This window comes from Lithobates pipiens, unplaced genomic scaffold (genome assembly GCF_037356315.1).
Source record: "Lithobates pipiens isolate NorthernLeopardFrog02 unplaced genomic scaffold, aLitPip1_a1.2 Scaffold_13, whole genome shotgun sequence".
Lineage (NCBI taxonomy): Eukaryota > Metazoa > Chordata > Amphibia > Anura > Ranidae > Lithobates > Lithobates pipiens.
In genome coordinates, this window is record NW_027507718.1 from 506,644,006 (window position 1) to 506,664,298 (window position 20,293).

The following is a 20,293-nucleotide window of genomic DNA, read 5'->3' on the forward strand; positions in this document are numbered from 1 at the left end:
ATGTCTGCCGGTGTCCCACGATCGTGTCACGGAGCGGCAGAATGGGTACATGCCTATTTAAACAAGGCATTTCCCCTGGCTTGCCTTCTGTCATCGGGAGCAGTGATCGCCGTCATGTCCTAGGTAGCCCATCCCCACCACAGTTAGAATCACTCCCTAGGACACACTTAACCCCTTGATCGCCCCCTATTGTTTAACCCCTTCCCAGCCAGTGTCATTTATACAGTAATCAGTGCATTTTTATAGCACTGATCGCTGTATAAATCACGATGGTTCCAAAATAGTGTCAAAAGTGTCCTATGTGTCTGCCATAATGTCGCAGTCACAATAAAGATTGCAAATCGTAAGCATTACTAATAAAAAAAAATTAAAAATAATAATGCCATAAATCTATCCCCTATTTTGTAGATGCTATAACTTTTGCACAAACTGATCATAACCAATCATCAAAAAAAAAAAAAAAATATGTAGAAGAATACATATCGGTCTAAACTGATGATTTTTTTAAATATATTTAATATATTTTTTTTAATATTTTTTTTAAATATATTTTTGGGGGATATTTATTATAGCAAAAAGTAAAAAATATTGCTTTGGTTTCAAAATTGTCGCTCTTGTTTTGTTTATAGCGCAAAAAATAAAAGCCGCAGAGGTGATCAAATACCACCATAAGAAAGCTCTATTTGTGGGGAAAAAAGGACGCCAATTTTGTTTGGGTGCAACGTCGCAATTGTCAGTTAAAGCGACGCAGTGCCAAATCGCAAAAAGTGCTCTGGTCAGGAAGAGGGTAAATCCTTTCGGGGGTTAAGTGGTTAATAACAGGGCAGAAAGGGGGCATTCCTCCTGAACAGCAGGGCAGGGAGCCCACCACCAGCCCTTCCACTGGCAGGAAATGAGTTGGCAAGGATGGAGTCTACCTGTTATCTCAGCCCCTTCACTATGTGGTGTAAAACATGTGTTTTCAGACAAGAAAAGAATATTTAGCCTTATGTCAGTATGAGCGGATAAAGATATAGGATTTCCCGGCTTTGCATACCAATAATTTTTTACAAGAATCAAGAGACATTTTATGTAAATCTGAAACAGGAATGATACGTTTTTAGTGTCAAGAAACCAGCAATGCTGAGCTGTCATACCCAACAACTGAAAGAAAAATCATCAGCTGGACCTGATATGCACACCAAGCTGAGTGTTAACTGCAACAATGTATAATGCCGCGTACACACGATCAAACAATCCGGTGGAAAAGTCCGGCAAACTCAAGTCCGCCAAACAATCCCCCCGTGTGTTGCCTCCGGCATACTTTTTTGACCCGACAGTACGGCGGACTTAGAATTTCGTGTTGCACATCAATCTGTCCGTCGTACTCGCATTTCGGTGGACAATCCGGCCGTGTGTATGCCAGTCTGCCGTACTTTTGAAATGAGCGGACTTTTCCCGCCCGGAGAAAAATCCGCTCATTTCGAGCGGGTCTCCAGGTAGGCGGGGCCCGCGAAGGAGGCGTCGCTGGCCCCGCCGCCTGGTATGGACTTAAAGGGGAACCCCCAACGCCGAAAAAAATCGGCGTGGAGGTCCCCCCCAAGTCCACAACAGACCCTTGTCCGAGCACGCTACCCGGCCGGCCAGGAAAGGGGGGCGAGCGAGCACCCCCCCCCCTCCTGAGCCGTACCAGGCCGCGTGCCCTCAACATGGGGGGTGCCTTGGGGAAGGGGGGGGCCGTGCGGCCCCCCCACCCCAAAGCACCTTGTCCCCATGTTGATGAGGATAAGGGCCTCTTCCCGACAACCCTGGCCGTTGGTTGTCGGGGTCTGCGGGCGGGGGGCTTATCGAAATCCGGGAGCCCCCTTTAATAAGGGGGCCCCCGGATACCGGCCCCCCACCCTATGTGAATGAGTATGGGGTACAATGTACCCCTACCCATTCACCTGTCAAATAAAAGTACAAAAAAAAACACAACACACGAGATAAAATACTTTATTGCACAGCTCCGGGGGTCTTCCGTCTTCGGGGGTCTTCTCGCCGGACTCCTCCGCTATCTTCTTGTAGCTCTTTTGCTAGCGGAGGAGTCCGGCTTTCTTCCTCGCCGCCGGCCTCTTCTCCCGACTTTGGGGGTCTTGTCCCCCTCTTCGGTTCTTCTGCGGGGCCACTGTGCCTTCTTATAGCTCTTTTACAGGCGGTGGCCCGGTCTTCTGTCGCCGCTGCCGCCTTCCGTTCTTCTCCTTCTTCTCCTGGAGATGTTGACTCGACGCTCTCTCCGGCCACAATGCCAGGGACAAGGGGCGGTGTCACATGGCTTTATGTCACATGGGTTGGTCCCTATATAAGTGGCCGCGCAGCGCGTCCCTGGCATTGTGGCCGGAGAGAGCGTTGAGTCAACATCTCCAGGAGAAGAAGGAGAAGAAGAAGAAGAACGGAAGGCGGCAGCGGCGACAGAAGACCGGGCCACCGCTTGTAAAAGAGCTATAAGAAGGCGCGGTGGCCCGGCAGAAGAACCGAAGAGGGGGACAAGACCCCCGAAGTCAGGAGAAGAGGCCGGCGGCGAGGAAGAAAGCCGGACTCCTCCGCTAGCAAAAGAGCTACAAGAAGATAGCGGAGGAGTCCGGCGAGGAGACCCCCGAAGACGGAAGACCCCCGGAGCTGTGCAATAAAGTATTTTATCTCATGTGTTGTGTTTTTTTTTGTACTTTTATTTTACAGGTGAATGGGTAGGGGTACATTGTACCCCATACTCATTCACATAGGGTGGGGGGCCGGTATCCGGGGGCCCCCTTATTAAAGGGGGCTCCCGGATTCCGATAAGCCCCCCGCCCGCAGACCCCGACAACCAACGGCCAGGGTTGTCTGGAAGAGGCCCTTGTCCTCATCAAGATGGGGACAAGGTGCTTTGGGGTGGGGGGGCCGCGCCCCCCCCCCTTCCCCAAGGCACCCCCCATGTTGAGGGCACGCGGCCTGGTACGGCTCAGGGGGGGGGGGGCTCTCGCTCACCCCCCTTTCCTGGCCGGCCGGGTAGTGTGCTCGGACAAGGGTCTGTTGTGGACTTGGGGGGGACCCCCACGCCGATTTTTTTTGCCGTTGGGGGTTCCCCTTTAAGTCCATACCAGGCGGCGGGGCCAGCGACGTCTCCTTCGCGGGCCCCGCCTACCTGGAGACGCGCTCGAAATGAGCGGACTTTCCTCCGCGTGTGTGGGCAAGTCCGTTCATTTCGAAAGTACGGCGGACTTAGTACGCCGTATTAGTCTGCTGAAAAAGTGCCGTGTGTGGGCAAGTAGCCCGTTCGAAAATTCCGACGGACAGTTTGGCGGACGTCCGCCAGACTAAGTACGTTGGACAGACGGCTACGTGTGTACGCGGCTTAAGAAGCAACTTGGAATACACAATGTAGCTTATTATAAACACGCTAATCTCCCAGGAAAACACAAAAGAAACAGTCGCTACAAATGTTATAATGTCTCCAGTCCATCAACATAGAGGAGCCTTTCTTAAGGTTCCATGGAATGTTAGGGTTCCTCCAAAGGTTGTTAGAGGTTCCTTGAGCTGCAATCCATTTCTGCCCTTCAAAAATGATAACCTTTGACATCATAGATTTGTTTTGATATCTGCAAGGGGGGAATCTGCACTGACCACCAATGTAAAGGGCATTCTTCCCAATGACCACCAATGTAAGGAGCATTCTTCCCACAGACAACCAATATAAGGGGCATTCTTCCCAATGACCACCAATGTAAGGAGCATTCTTCCCACAGACAACCAATATAAGGGGCATTCTTCCCAATGACCACCAATGTAAGGAGCATTCTTCCCACAGACAACCAATATAAGGGGCATTCTTCCCAATGACCACCAATGTAAGGAGCATTCTTCCCATAGACAACCAATATAAGGGGCATTCTTCCCAATGACAAGCAATGTAAAGAGCATTCTTCCTACTGACCACCAATGTAAGGGGCGTTCTTCCCAAAGATCATTAATGTAAGGGGCGTTCTTCCCAAAGATCATTAATGTAAGGGACGTTCTTCCCAATGACCACCAATGTAAGGATGATTCATCCCAATGGCCAGCAATGTAAGATGCATTCCTCCACTGACCACCAATGTAAGGAGCATTCTTCCCACTGACCACCAATGTAAGGAGCTTCTTCCCAATGACCACAAATGTAAGGATCATTCCTCCCAATGACCAGCAATGTAAGAAGCATTTTTCCAACTGGCCCCAATGTCAGGAACATTCTTTCCAATTACCACTAATGTAAGGATCATTCTTCCCAATGACCAAAAATGTAAGGTGTATTCTTCCTACTGACCAGCAATGTAAGGATCATTCTTCCCAATGACCAACGATGTACGAAGCATTCTTCCTACTGACCACCAATGTAAGGGAAATTCTTCCCACTGACCACCAATATATGGAGCATTCTCCCCACTGACCACCAATGTAAGTGGCATTCTTCTAACTAACCACCAATATAAGGCCCCTTTCAGTTTGGCAGACCCACCCAATCAGACCCTCCGTTATCCTCTGGCATATGTAAATGGCCATTTGTCTGTTTACACCTGCTGACATCCAGTCTGATGTGATCCGATTGAGCAAATCAAATCTGATGGCAGTTGAGTGTAAACGGACAGGCTGTCCATTTACATCCCACCTGTCATAGAGGAGAGCTGGCTGTGTCTGTGCCATAAAAAAAACAAATAAACTGCGCTCATAATATCAAATTATCAATATAACACAAATGGCTGCACCACTCATGTGAGATATTATCACATAATAAAAAATGTATACAAAAATGTGTTGCACTTAAATGAAGTTCAGTGAGTCCAGGTGTCACTATCGTGACACTATAATAATAGTTCATAAGCAAATTAATGGATGAGTTCTTACCAGAGAGCGTTGACCACCTATTACGGGGTGGGGGGGGGGGGGGTCAAGTGAAGCTCATATATCTTATATGCTCAGTCAACAGTTCATTTCCAGCATACGGAAGATGAAGGAGATCACTCTGAATCATAGGTGTGTGCAGGGGGTGTGCCGGGTGTTCCTGGGCACACCCTAATCACCCAGTGTGCATTAGCACTGTCACACTGTGTGGGAGATGGGAAATATAACCTCTGACCGGTTCTGCCAATAATAATGTGCTACCATACTTATCTTTCACTGTGCCGGTGCTGCCATAATAGTGTGTGTGTATGTAAGTGGAGGGCGATACTGATAGTGAGATAAGGGTTGCTGCACACCCCAATTGGAATATAAATTGGAAAGGTTTCCCCGCAGGGTTTTGTATTGCAGTAAGAAATTCTAAAATTAATTGAAAAAATATAAATTTATTGAAGAAAGTAGTAACATACAAAGACATTGATTTATGATAAAACATGAGCTCTGTGAAGGAGGCTATTGCAAATACATCATAATACAGCCATGGATATACATAAAAAACATAGCATGATATAGGTGTATATAGTCATACTGGAAAGCCCCAACACATTTCGACCATTAACAGTAGAGGTCTTCTTCTGGGGGAAAGAGTAAAAGAACTCTAAAGAGAAATATATTGTAAAAATAGACATTTAAAAGTCAGATAACAGTATGTATTGGTATTGACACATATTTTGTAGTTCTTCAATTATATTTACCACTGTCAAATGTAGAAGTAGTGTAAGAGAGCTATCATTGCACTTCGGGCACGCTCACACATAAAGAACTCGGCAGATCGCAGATGCACCAATGCGCGTGCGTAAAGAAGTGTGCGCGTCTGTGGGAAAGCGCCCTTGCTCTCCTTTGGCGCCAGATGGCCTATTTAAGGGGCGCACTGACCTCAGACAGATGTCGACTGATCTTCAGCTGTTCCTGTACCTGTATCCTGTTGTTACTTGCCTGATTATCCCTTGCTGAACCTTGGCTTTCCTTGACCTTGCTGCCGGACTCTCCTACACTTCTGATTACTGGTTCCTGATCCGGCTTCCTATTTGATCCTGCTCCTGCATGATGTCTTGGTACCTTGCTGCCTGCTTTCTGCCGAACCCAACTATCCTTGTGACTACGTTCCTGTCTTCTGTTTGGCTCCACACTGCCTCCCGGGTATCTGCAACTACATTCCTGCAACCTGCTGTGACTTTCTGCCTTCCAAGAGTTGCACCACCTGCTTCAAGCTTCCGGGGCTACATCTGCAGGCACTCATGTTCCTCCTGTCCCTTGGTTCTTCCTGTCTCCACTCTCAGCAGGACCTGGGCTGGAGATACAACAGAGGCTGACTTCGGACTCCGACCAGGTACATAACTAGCCTCCCAAATGCTGTGCCTAAAAATTGCTTGGGGATCCAAGTGACGCGGCAAGGACCCCCCCCCCCCCCCCCCCACGCACAGATAAAGGGGGCAGATACCGAAAAGGCCAGAAAGGGCCTACAAGACGCCATGCTTAAGCCCACACCAGGGAAAGGGACGAAGAGGATCCAGGAGCCGAGAACAGGACCAAAATCTCAACAAGTCACTATTGGAGTGTATAATGATAATATATTAAATTGGATATCAATTTGTCAAAGGCTAATAATTAGGACTATTGAGGTGTATATGTGGTGTATCAATGAAAAGAATAGAAATAAGACTGACTTAAAGAAAGAGTGAAATGGGAATGTGAAAAAAAATTCAAGAATAGTGGCAAAACAGGGGTGTTGGTGATGAATGTGAGAGAAAAAGGATGTGAAATCATGAAGAAGAGGGGGAGGACAAATCAGCAACAACAACCAAATACAAAAAGGCTGCAGCAAAAAACAGGCAGAAAAGAAAAAGAAAAGAAAGAAAAAAGTACGTAGAAAGAGGGGAAAGAAAAAGGGGTGAAAAAAGAGTGGAACAGTGCAGTTGGTGTGAGAGCGAGAAAAAAGTAAAAAGAAAGGAAAGAATAAGCCCTTGTACACACGGTCGGACATTCCGACGGAAAATGTCCGATCGGACCGTGTTGTCGGATAATCCGACCGTGTGTGGGCTACATCAGACTTTTTCTTTCGGAATGTCCAACCAACAAAGTTTGAGAGCTGGATATAAAAAATTTCTGACAATATGATCCGATCGGACTTTGTCCGATGGTTTGTAGAGAATTCCGATCGAACAAAGTGCCACGCATGCTCAGATCAAATTACGAGACCAAAGCTATTGGCTACTAGCCGCAACATAGTCCCGTCGTAACGAACGAACGTCATCACGTTCCGAACAATCGGATTTTCTGACAACTTTGTCCGACCGTGTGTATGCAACAACAGTTTCGGACAAAATCCATCAGACAAAATCAGATGGATTTTGTTGTCGGAATGTCTGACCATGTGTACAAGGGCTTAGAGTGACTAGAAAGTGAAAATGGACAAGAATGGATGAACAAGAACAACATAGGACAGAACTGGAACCACCCAGAACTGAGAAGGAGAAAGAGATATGAGGAAAATAAGCGAATAATAGTGAGTGTGATGAGTGACAAGGCGACAAGCAACAACAAAAAAACAATGGACGAAAAGAGGTGACAAAGATGGGGTGCACAAAGTTTGTGGTGTAAAAAAAAGAAAGTCAAAACAGGTGAAGTTGGGTGCACTAAAAAAGGAAAGTGGAAAAAAAGCCTTGAAATATTTACATAAAGAAGTAAATTTGAAGATGTCATGCATTAAGGAGCTTTACTCCCCATGGATGACTTAATTCACAAATTTCAACTGCCCCAGTGGATGCAGTTTAGATATCTTCAACTGCGACATGCCGCTAGAGCACAGGTTCCCCAGCCGCCGCTCCTCCAGCTTATTCTATGGAAGACTTATGCCCCGTACACACGATCGGACATTGATCGGACATTCCGACAACAAAATCCATGGCATTTTTTCCGACGGATGTTGGCTCAAACTTGTCTTGCATACACACGGTCACACAAATCTTGTCGGAAATTCCATACGTCCAAAATGCGGTGACGTACAACACGTACGGCAAGCCAAGAAAAATGAAGTTCAATAGCCTTCTGCTTGATTCCGAGCATGAGTGGAATTTTGTGCGTCGGAATTGTTGTGTACACACGACTGGAATTTACGACAACGGATTTTGTCAAAAAATTTGAGGTCCAGATCTCAAATTTTGTGTGACAGAAATTACGATGGAAAATGTCTGATGGAGCCTCCACACGGTCGGAATTTCCGTCAACAAGGTCCCATCGAACTTTTTCCATTGGAAAATCCGACCGTGTGTACGGGGCATTAGTCTCACCCAGTGACCTAGATAAACTCCTATCGACCTTCTATATTGCGCTCTTGGGCACTGACTCCCCTAAGATGGAGGGGTTGTGGAAGATGTGGCAGAGTGATTTACCGTCACTGGACAGGGAGGACTGGGATGACTGCCTGGAACAGGGACCCAGGCTGGTAATCTCCTCTAGGAACAAACTTATTCAGGTTAAGTTCCCACACCGGGTATACTACAGTCCTCAGAAACTACATTGTATTTTCCCGGACCGAGACCCGATATGCCCCAAATATTCTTTGATAGATGCAGCCCTATCCATGTATAGATTAACCTAGACTAATAGAGGATGCCAATGGAAAAGTGACAAGGTGTGGGCCCCATGGGCGAGCAAGTAGAGACTAGAAGGGTGGAGTATGGGTATGTATATGTTTACTAGCTACAAATCTCTTCTCCTGTTCAATCCTGTTCAATCCTGTAGCTCTTTATCTCTGATTGCAAACATGTACTTAATCAATTACTCTGCTAATTATGGTTGTGTTTGTCCTTACCGTCTGTATGGTATCCAAGCATTTTGTAAGGTTTTGTTTCAAGCTAATCTGTATGCTCCGTCTTATTCCTTTTGACAACAATAAAGCACCTTTGTTTTGTTAAAAGAAGTAGATTTGTCAAGCTAGGGTGAAAAAGGAGTAGCGAGGCATTAAAGCCGCACATTTAACATTGATTTGAATAAACAAACGATTTAGAGGACCTAAAAACCAAATGGTATATAAATAAGAATGATTGAATTTGGAGTAAATAAAGTGGATATAAGGTATTAGTCCAGTGAGTAACCATAAGTATAAAGGACATTATTTACTTTAATCAAAGGCAAGGTTTAGGTCTGTTCATGGCGATGGCTGCCTGGGATCTGAAATGGATCCACATTCAACATGTTAATTATTTATTACCCCAATGTGATGAGAGAGTTGATTGGCCCTGGGCCCATTAATCTCCCCCTCCCTCTCTTCCAACCCCTCCCGAGTGATAGGGGAAAGGGACCACCATGATGGGCAGCCCCCACGCGGTCTCCCCGGCGTTCCAGAAGGGGAGAAGCCAACCACTGCTGTCGTCACTTCTGCCGCAATGTGCGTGACGTCATGGCGTACGCCGCACATCGAGAAAAACTTGCACATGCACAGTAGACCAAAAAAAATGCCCGGAGTGGACACTGCTGGCAGGAATATGCTCCCTCCAATGGTCGAGATAAAGAAGGCCACCTTCGGAACACATAAACTGAGGGGGAAAAAACGGCAACTAATGTTGTCATCCTCCCACCTGCCGTGAGGCCCAAAGCTGGCCAGAGAGCACACCACCCCAAATGGTACAGGGGTCAGGAGTGCAAGCCACATAGCAGGAACCTGTAACGGCAAAAAGCACAGTTATAAAATCAAAGGGTAAAATTGTGCATATATGTATCAAAACAATAGATACACTTGAACAGCAATAATTTAATAAACAATAATCATGAGCATATAGTTAATATTACGTTCAAAAAGCAACAGAAAAACTTGACTGGCACTAGGATATTCAGAAAACAAGGACTGACTAGTCCTAGTATAATTGGATATAGATTACTGTGTTTTGCCAGATGAAAATCCCTTCAGAAAGGGGGAAAAGGAGATGGAGATGTGTTTAGACAAGGTGTGTCTGCCAAGTGGTAAGTATTGGTTTCCGATTTGCATACTGTAGGTGTGCTGTGCAATATTGCGACAAAACTCTGGTCTAGTTATCCCTATATATATTGCATTCGCGCAGCATTATATATACTAGGCCACAGGTCTGACAATTGGCGAAAAGGGGAGGTGAAAACCTCTCTCCATTTAGAAGTAGGAATGTCTTTTCCTTTCTAATGAGGGGACAATGAGAGTAATGGCCTCAATGTCCTCTTGCGGGGCAGTGCTCTTTTATGAATTCTTCCCTAAATTCACTTGTGACTAGTCTGTCCTTAATTGACATAGCCCTTTTGAAAGTAATAGAGGGAGCGTTTGGAACAAATTTCTGAATTTTCAAGTCATCGGTCAAAACTGACCAGTGACGTTGGATAATCTCACTAATTTGTTTGTGTTGCTTAGAGAAACATATAATTAGCCAAGTTGTAATACAGTCTGAAGTCTGTTTGACCTGGGTTTTTTTAAAAGAAGGTCATTGCCGGACTTGGTGGGTGCTTTATTAAAAGCCTTACGTAGGCAGGACCAACTATATCCTCTTTCCGAAAGTCTGTCTTGTAATTTACTTGATTCCTCCCTAAAGAAACTTTCATCAGAACAGTTTCTACAAAGGCGCAGGTATTGTCCAAAAGGTATAGAATTTTTTTTAATAAAGTGGGTGGAAACTGTCAGCGTGCAGCAGTGTTCCCGGCCTTTTTTTTTTGCAATTTACTCCCTACAGTGGAGAAAACCCGAACGTCAAGAAAGGTGATAGTGCCTGTGTCAAAAGTGATGGTAAATTTTAAATTTAAATTGTTAATATTGATCTGATCGAAACATTTCATGAACATAGCTTCTGTCCCTCCCAAGCAATAAAGACATCGTCAATGTACCTGAGCAATGTTGTGATGTGGCTCGTGTACTCGATGAGGTGCTAGGAGAGACTGCTCCCACTCCTCCAGGTACAGATTGGCATAGGATGGGGCACAACATGCCATCGCTACACCCTGCACCTGGAGGTAGTGGGAGACATAGTTACATAGTTACATAGTTAGTCAGGTTGAAAAAAGACACAAGTCCATCCAGTTCAACCAAAAAAAATAAAATAAAAATAAATAAAATAAAATATACTATACATATATATACACATATACACACATACATATACCAGCCCATATACCCAATTCTATACCCACAGTTGATCCAGAGGAAGGCAAAAAAACCCCAGCAGAGCATGATCCAATTTGCTAAAGCAGGGGAAAAAATTCCTTCCTGATCCCCCGAGAGGCAATCGGATTCTCCCCGGATCAACTTTACCTATAAATTTTAGTACCCAGTTATATTACGTACACTTAGGAAATAATCCAGGCCTTTCTTAAAGCAATCCACTGAGCTGGCCATAACCACCTCTGCAGGGAGTCTATTCCACATTTTCACAGCTCTTACTGTGAAGAAACCTTTCCGTATTTGGAGATGAAATCTCTTCTCCTCTAGACGTAAAGAGTGCCCCCTTGTCCTCTTTGTTGACTTTAAAGTGAATAACTCGACACCAAGTTCCCTATATGGACCCCTTATACATCAAAGAGGAAGGAGTTGTGGTTCAAGATGAACTCAAGAACGTTGAGAATGAAGTCATTCAATGCTCTGTCATGACAGGAGCCATATTGGAGGACCCTGGATATAACAGTCAGACCTTTCTCTTTGGGGATAGAGCTATACAGGGCTTCTAAGTCCAAGGCAACCAAAATGGATTTGTTTTTGAAGGCTATTTCGTAAATTTTTTGTAAAAAGTGAATTGTGTCTTTGATTAAAAAGAGAAAAAGAAAAAAAAAGTCAATTACTCCGCTTCGATTTTTGGAAATACTGCCATTCCTGGAAACAATAGAACATCCTGTAGGATCAATGGAATTTTTGTGGATCTTTGGGAGACTATAGAATGCAGCCACCCGAGGGTCTTTAGTTCTAATAAAGTCCCAAAAATCTTTAGAAATAGTACCTTGGCCATATGCTTGATCAACAAGCCTATAGAATTCATTGTTAAATCTAACAATTCATGCAAGAGAAATACTTTTGAACCACGAGGAATTGTTCAGAATTCTGAGGCACATACACTTGTAGTGGGAATTGTTCATTTTGACCCCATTCCCACCCTTATCATCAAGCCTTTATTATAATAGACGTGTTCTTACGTACATTTTCCACAGCTTTATTTTCTTCAACAGTTAAATTGATAGGATTATTTTTCTTTAATGGTAATTTAGAGATGTGCCTAATGGTTTGTTTTAGAAAAATAGATACATTGGGGTTAATGTTTGGGGAAGGAAATTTGATTGAAGGTTTTTTAAAAGAAGTAATAAGATTCAAAGTGGATTTATTGATATCCTCAAGCATTTTATCAAGATCAATTTGATCGATCAGATCAATGGTGTTATTTTTATTTTTTTTAAAGTGTGAGATCTCGTAATGCCTTGAACTCCTTCATGCTGTATTTAGACCAATCCGTGGTGTCTAGGTCTGACTCATCTTTAGCGTACATGCATTTTAATAACAGTTTGTGTACAAACAGTTGTATGTCAGTAATAGCCTCAAACAAATCAAAATTGGCTTGTGGACAAAAAGTCAAACCACAAGAGAGCACAATAATCTCCATATTAGTTAGTTCATATGAGGATAATTTCATTATGCTTGTGGGTCGGGCTGTATCCAAGTCACATATGGATCCAGACCTTTCCCTCCCTTGTACGTCTGAGGGGAGGAACTTACACCCTGTGTTAGGTTTAAAGATTTAGTAATTGTAGGTTTGAGATGTCCTGTAACTTGGGCCGTATTACTCACATTAGTGGATACATTCAAAAGAGAGGAATCCAGTTCCCCTATTCCGATGTGGCCTATGGGATTAGTGCATGTCATGGACAAGGACTGATCAGTCTGTGAAACTTCATCAGCATGGTCAGAATCGATGTCCATGGATCTCTTTTTTGTTGTCTTGTTCCAAAGAGCCTCTGTTGTTGCGGCTTCTTTTTTGTCTCCCTCAACCTCTTTGGGGTACATAAAGTTCCCTTTGGTCAGGGGTGAGGGCAGGGCCTTTGGTTTGGAGAGATCCACACTAGATTTGGGATCCCTCAACTGGTGTGGTTTTCTTTGTTGTAAATTAGTAATATGCCATTTATAGACTCGCCCCTCTGAGAAGGCCGACTGGTCCCTCCAGAATTTGATCTCCATCTTCTGTAAAATATTTTTGTTATGAATCGATAAATTTTCCTTCAATTTGGTTTGTAGTTTGGAAAAAAGCCTATGGTCTTTCAAAGGGACCCAGGCTGATTCCAAACTATTGATTTCCCCATCCAAGAGGTCCGTTTGCCTGTTATACTCCCTGGTGAGGATTAGGCTCCGTTCACACAGGGGGCGACGCGAGGCGACACGACTTGCCGCGCCGCGACCTGACAAGTCGCCCCCGTTCTGTACTACGGAACCGTTCTAAGAGGAGCGACTCGAGTCGCTCCGACTTAGAAAAAAGGTTCCTGTACTATTTTTGGGCGACCTCGGGGCGACTTGCATTGACTTCTATACAGAAGTCATTTGCAAGTCGCCGCTGAGGTCGCGGCAGGTCGCGGCGAGGCAAGTCGTGTCGCCTCGCATCGCCCCCTGTGTGAACCGAGCCTAAGCATCATTTAACGAGAACATTGTTTCAAATTATCTTCCCATTCTTTTTTACATTCATGGCTAATCTGTTCAATGTTTGTAAAAATTTGTATACGTAACCCATAGAGATTAATAAGTTCCCTCACTTATCTGTCAAAGGATTTTGTATGCCAAAAAAGTGCTGACTTTTTTTCTAGAATGTGGCTTTGTTTCTGGAAAAGGGAGGAGATTTGGGTCTCAATCTGATCTCCCTTCTCAAAATCAGTTTCATAACGAGACATGGCTTAGTTTCTGGAAAAGAGAGGAGGTTTGGGTTTCAATCTGATCTCCCTTCTCAAAATCAGTTTCATAACCAGACATGGCCCACTCAACGCCTTGAAAAGTACTCATATTACGAGAATACTAATACAACATATAATCCATCAAAAGAATATCCTAAAGCAATATTGAAGGTAGATAAACATAGCTCATGTCTTAACTCACAAGTGTCAAAACTGGGGAGCGGGTGTTTAACCACCCAAGACGATAATGAAAGTGGAGGGCGATACTGATAGTGAGATAAGGGTTGCTGCACACCCCAATTGGAATATAAATTAGAAAGGTTTCCCCGCGGGTTTTTTTTATTGCAGCAAGAAATTCAAAAATGAATTAAAAAATTATAATTTATTGAAGAAAATAGTAACATACAAAGACATTGATTTATGATAAAACATGAGCTCTGTAAAGGAGGCTATTGCAAATACATCATAATACAGCCATGGATATACATAAAAAACATAGCATGCTATAGGCATCCCAGTCTTGGTTCCTGCAGCCAATCTGGTGACGTCAGCTTCATCTATAAGGCTTGTAGGTGGGGTGAAGCGACAATATTTTACACGGTCAGGTGCAATAAAGAACCTGTTTTGAAATAGCACTGTATTACCAAAAGTATTGGGACGCCTGTATTTACACGCACATGAACTTTAATGGCATCCCAGTCTTAGCCCTTGTACACACGGTCGGAGATTCCGACAACCAAATCCGTCGGATTTTGTCCGAAACTGTTGCATACACACGGTCGGACAAAGTTGTCGGAAAATCCGACGTGATGACGTTATTTCGTTACGACGGGACTACGTTCACGCTAGTAGCCAATAGCTTTGGTGTGGCACTTTGTCCGATCGGAATTCTCTACACATGATCGGAGCATTTTGTCGGAAAATTTTACCAACACGTTGGAAAACTTGGTCCGTCGGATAGTCCGACGGAAACAGTCCGATGTAGACCACACACAGTCGGAATATCCGACAAAACAGTCCGATTGGACACATTCCGTCGGAATCTCCGACCGTGTGTACAAGGGCTTAGTCCGTAGGGTTCAATATTGAGTTGGCCCACCCTTTGCAGCTATAACAGCTTCAACTCTTCTGGGAAGGCTTTCCACAAAGTTTAGGCGTGTGTCTATGGGAATGTTTAACCATTCTTCCAGAATCGCTTTTGTGCGGTCCAGCACTGATATTGGCCGAGAAGGTCTGGCTTGCAGTCTCCGCTCTAATTCATCCCAAAGATGTTCTATCGGGTTGAGGTAAGGACTCTGTGTAGACCAGTCATGTTCCTCCACCCAAAACTGACTGCTCCATGTCTTTATGGAACTTGCTTTGTGCACTGCCCAAATCATTTGGTGGAGGGGGGATTATGGTGTGGGGTTGTTTTTCAGGGGTTGGGCTTGGCCCCTTAGTTCCAGTGAACGGAACTCTTAAGGCATCAGCATACCAAGACATTCTGGACAATTTCATGCTCCCAACTTTGTGAGAACAGTTTCGGGATGGCCCATTCCTGTTCCAACATGACTGTGCACCAAGCAAGGTCCATAAAGACATGGATAAGCAAGTTTTAGGTGGAAGAACTTGACTGGCCTGCTGATAGAACACTTTTGGGGTGAATTAGACTTGGAGCCAGGCCTTCTCGTCCAACATCAGTGCCCGACTTCACAATTGCACACATAATGATTCCAAAATCGAACGAATGTACTAAAAATTAAAATTCTTGTAGTGTATGGTGGGCTTTATCTCATCTCTGATACAACTTGCTGCAACCCAAGGCCGGATGGATACTAACGATGGAAGTCTGGAGGTCTCTGTAATATTGTATCTATAGTTACAGTTCCTCCATTAGACTCCCATGAACCCGACTCCATTCATTCAGCTCACGGCTATGATTGCTTTCTCTGTCCTTAGCTGGACTCTTATCTGCAGACGGTTATTTATGAGCATTCTCTCTATATTTTGAATGGATGCATCTCGTGATTTTAACAAGAACTGAGGGGATGAAAGGATTGCTGACCGTACAATAAAAAACAGTTTCTTTTTGTACCTAAAAAATTACCTTTGCATAAAACTTTGTATCCTTCACCACTTCTGGAAAATAGAACGTTTGTGAGTGTGACGGTCTATTGTTTCAATGTAAAGGCCCCATGTGCCCAGCTCTCCTAAACGCTTTTACTCCTGATAGCAGCGTTTTGGCAGGAAAAAAAAAGATAGATGCTTATGTTTAGGTGCATCAAGTACCTGGGCGTTGATTAATTTATTTTTATTTTATGATTTTTTTATTTAATTTATTTTTTATATTACGAACAAATGATTTTTATTTTAGGATTTTTTAATTTATTTTTTATATTACGAATAAATGATTTTTATTTTAGGGTTTTTTTTATATTATGAACAATTTTATTTTTTTTATATTACAAACAAATGATTTTTTTTATATTATGGACAAATGATTTTTATTTTATGATTTTTTTTTATATTATGAACAAATGATTTTTTTTTATATTACGAACAAATGATTTTTTTTTTTATATTACAAACAAATGATTTTTTTTTATATTATGGACAAATGATTTGTATTTTATGATTTTTTTTTATAGGTGTTAATTAATTTAATTGGCTTGACGTGGTTTCTATTATTATTATTATACAGGATTTATATAGTGCCAACACTTTGCACAACACTTTACAACATGAGGGCAGACAGTACAGTTACAATACAATTCAATACAGGAGTAATCAGAGGACCCTGCTCGTTTACCGGACCCTTTCCCCCCTCTCCATCCTGAAGGATCCTATTGTAAGCTTGCAGCTGCCTGCGGGAAGGAGAGGAGGGTGGCCGACAGCAATGCAAGGGTAGGGGGCCTGGGGTAAGGGGGGGAAACGTGTGGTGCACAGGGAGTGTGATCAGTACAGGAGGATGGGGTCCAATTACTATAACCGATTACCTGTATGGCTCTCTCTGCAGCAGCTGAAAGCCGGCGGAGGGGGGAGAAGAAGCGGCCAGCTTTCAGCTGCTGCAGAGACAGCCATACAGGGGATTGGTTCCAGTAATTGGACCCTCCCCCCCACTGCACCCCTCTCTGCCCACATCTGATTCACATTGCTGCCTGCTCCCCGTACAGGAAGGCTCGTGGCACCCCCTTATCCACAGTCCTGCTCCCATAACCTGGAAAGAAAGTAATGTATCCATTTTGGTGGAGTGACTCAATAAAGTCCAGTTTGGCAGTCTAAACAAGTCCTAAATCCAGTCATTATGGGATGCACAAACCTCATAAAGTAAGCAAAAATCTTTTGATACCTCCCCATAAATGAGCCAAGTCCTCCTCCATTTGTGTCTCACACCCTCCCCTTTCCAGACACTGCAGCTCGCAGTGGGAGGGTTTCAGCAGCAGAGACAGTGCAGTCAATCCAATCCAGAAAGCAGAGGGTGGGACTAGGAGTGGCCACGTGCTGACTGACAAGCTGCAGGGTTATGAATCAGCAGTGACAATGCTCATAGCCACACCCCCTGCAACATCTTCTCCTCCCCTTGCAGTAGAAGCATGCACAGCCAACACGAGAGTGACATCTCTGCTCTGAACTCAGGAGCAGTGCAGCACTGTTGCCACCCCATCACAGGAAGCTGCATTAGGTGGACTTTACTGGCAGGATCACTGATCATTTGTGTGCTTTCTATGGTGGGCAACTTGCTTATTACTTTCAGTGGTGGGATTGTCCAGGACCCGTGGTAACAGAGGATTCTGTTAAAATAGCAGGGCAGTTATGTGGGATCTATGACCAGGGCCACTGATAAGGCAGTACAGCCAGCCCTCCTGTACTGGGCCCGGACCCCATCAGTTCAAAAAGGGGGGGCTCAGGCACCTGATGAGCAGGAGGTCCAGCTGTACTGTCTTATTGCAGACACTGATCCTCTTCTGCCTCCCCCTGCAGCTCTATCAGCTACTCCTCTTCTTATTCCCTCTGGCTGCACTGCAGGGGGATTGGTTCTAGCATATGCACCCATTCTATCTTCTGTCCAGGGCCCCCCTGTGTGCCCCTTTCCCCGACAGCGCTTCCGGCTTCCCTCTTCTGCCCCCGTTCCTCTTCTGCCAGCAGCTGCTGCAGGTACACAGGGGGATGTTTCAGAGTGGAGGAAGGGGCCAGTAAATATGTAATTTACTGGTCACTTCCATTCCTGAATGAACACAGTGTGCAATCAGTACCAGTCCCCCCTGTGTCCATTCATCACTGAAGCATAATGAACTGTAATTTACTATGCTTCAGTTTGTGAATGAGCAGAAAGCCTCAGAGCATTTCCAGTTAACTTGTTCAGATCTTCGCTATAGCCGAATGATGACTGAATGAGACTCGGGTGATCACAGACCCGAGTAAGGTGCCATCCGCCAGTGCCACAAATCAGTGCCCATAGTAGTAAGTGCCAGCAATCAGTGCCACCTATCAGTGCCCACAAGTGCCACCTATCAATGCCCACCAGTGGTTCCACTCAGTGCCTCATCAGTGCCACCTTGTTTTATTTTTGTTATATGTTGTTTTGTGTCCCCCCCTGTTTGTGCTTGTCTTGACTGCCCTATTTAGGGCAGCCAGCAATTTATATACACAGAGTAGTCCAAGTAGTGGTTATACTCGTTCACCCATATGTGTGTCTTTTGTACCAATTTATTTATGAATAAATAGCGATTTTTGATAAGAGATTCATCAAGTGATTTGCTTTTCGGTGAGCCCCACTTTCTCTGTCCCTTTCTGCTTGGGATACTTTTTGTTATTGCTTGTACGGGGGTTAGATGGCAATCACTTCTCGTCTTGGTACATATTTACACACAGTAATCAAGTCTCTTCTTTTCGATATTTTTGATCAGTGCCACCTAGCAGTGCTGTCTGTCAGTGTCACCAACCAGTGCCAATTAGTGCCCATCACTGCCACCCATCGTGCCCATCACTGCCACCCATCAGTGCCCACTATCAGTGTCACCTATTAGTGCCCTTCAGTGCCACTAATGCTACCTATCAGTGCCCATTAGTGACTCCTCATCAGTACCCACCGGTTACACCTATTAGTGCCCATCACTGCCACCCATTGGTGCCCATCACTGCCACCCACCAGTGCCAGCTATCAGTGCCACCTATTAGTGTCCTTCAGTGCCACCCATCAATGCCACTAATGCCACCTATCAGTGCCCATCAGTGCCTCCTCATCAGTGCCCACCGGTTACACCTATTAGTGCCCATCACTGCCACCCATTGGTGCCAATCACTGCCACCCACCAGTGCCAGCTATCAGTGCCACCTATCAATGCCCTTCAGTGCCACCCTTCAGTGCCACCCATCAGTGCCACCCATCAGTGCTCACCAGTGCCACCTATTAGTGCCCATCAGTGTCGCCTTATCAGTGCCCATCCGTGCAGCCTATCGGTGCCCATCATGCAGCCTATCAGTGCCCATCAGTGTAGCCTCATCAGTGTACATCAATTAAAGAGAAAAATTGGCTGTTTGCAAAATTTATTAACAAAATATAAAATGGTTTTGTATTTTTCTTTTTAACAAAAAATAAAAAACCCAGAGGTGACCAAATATTACCAAAAGAAAGCTCTATTTGTGGAAAAAAAATTATAAAAATGTCATTTGAGTACAGTGTTGCATGACCGCGTAATTGTCGTTCAAAGAGTGACAGCGCTAAAAGCTGAAAATTGGTCTGGGCAGGAAGGGGGTTTAGGTGCCCGGTAAGCACGTGGTTATTTTATCTGTGCCACTGAGGCGATGGAGAAAGGGACAGATAAATCTTATGTCCTGTCACTTTCGGCCTGGGGAAGGGGGCCCCATCAGGTAGGCTGTAGGGGGCCCCCCGTGATTGGGGGACGGTTGGGGAGCAGAAGAATCGGAATGGCTGTTCTCTCATTCTGGTGAATAAATGATGACCTCAATATCCAGTCTTTGATTGGCGGGTGCGAGATAATAACGAGGCAAGGAACGCGCGACAAACATCCAGGATGAATCATTGCTGGACCTTCTGAGCAGCACATTCCAGGGAAGGAATCCCTGACTTCACTGTCTTCAGTCTTCTCCCCCCACCTAGTGAATAAATGTTCACCTGTTACACAGTCCATTCATCAAAGCCTTTACTATACACATGTTATAGGTAATGATTGTTTTCTGATCCCACACTGATTGATCAATAGGTCATCCTGTCAGGTTTGTTAATAGGAAACGAACCAGGAATGCCACTAAACTCAGAGTCAGAAGAATATTCTACAGACGTGGAGAGTTCTTAAACCTGAACATTTGCATTACATACCTTATTCTAGATCCAGTGATATCATCACCGGGGGTTTTGTGCTTCTCTATGCAATGAAGCCAGATCTTGGCTGGTGGGAGTGGCCACCAGGGGGCTGTACATAGCTTGCTGAAGGCATCACAGCACCCTGCCCTAAGGAGCCCTCAGATCTGATGCAATCCGTGGGCT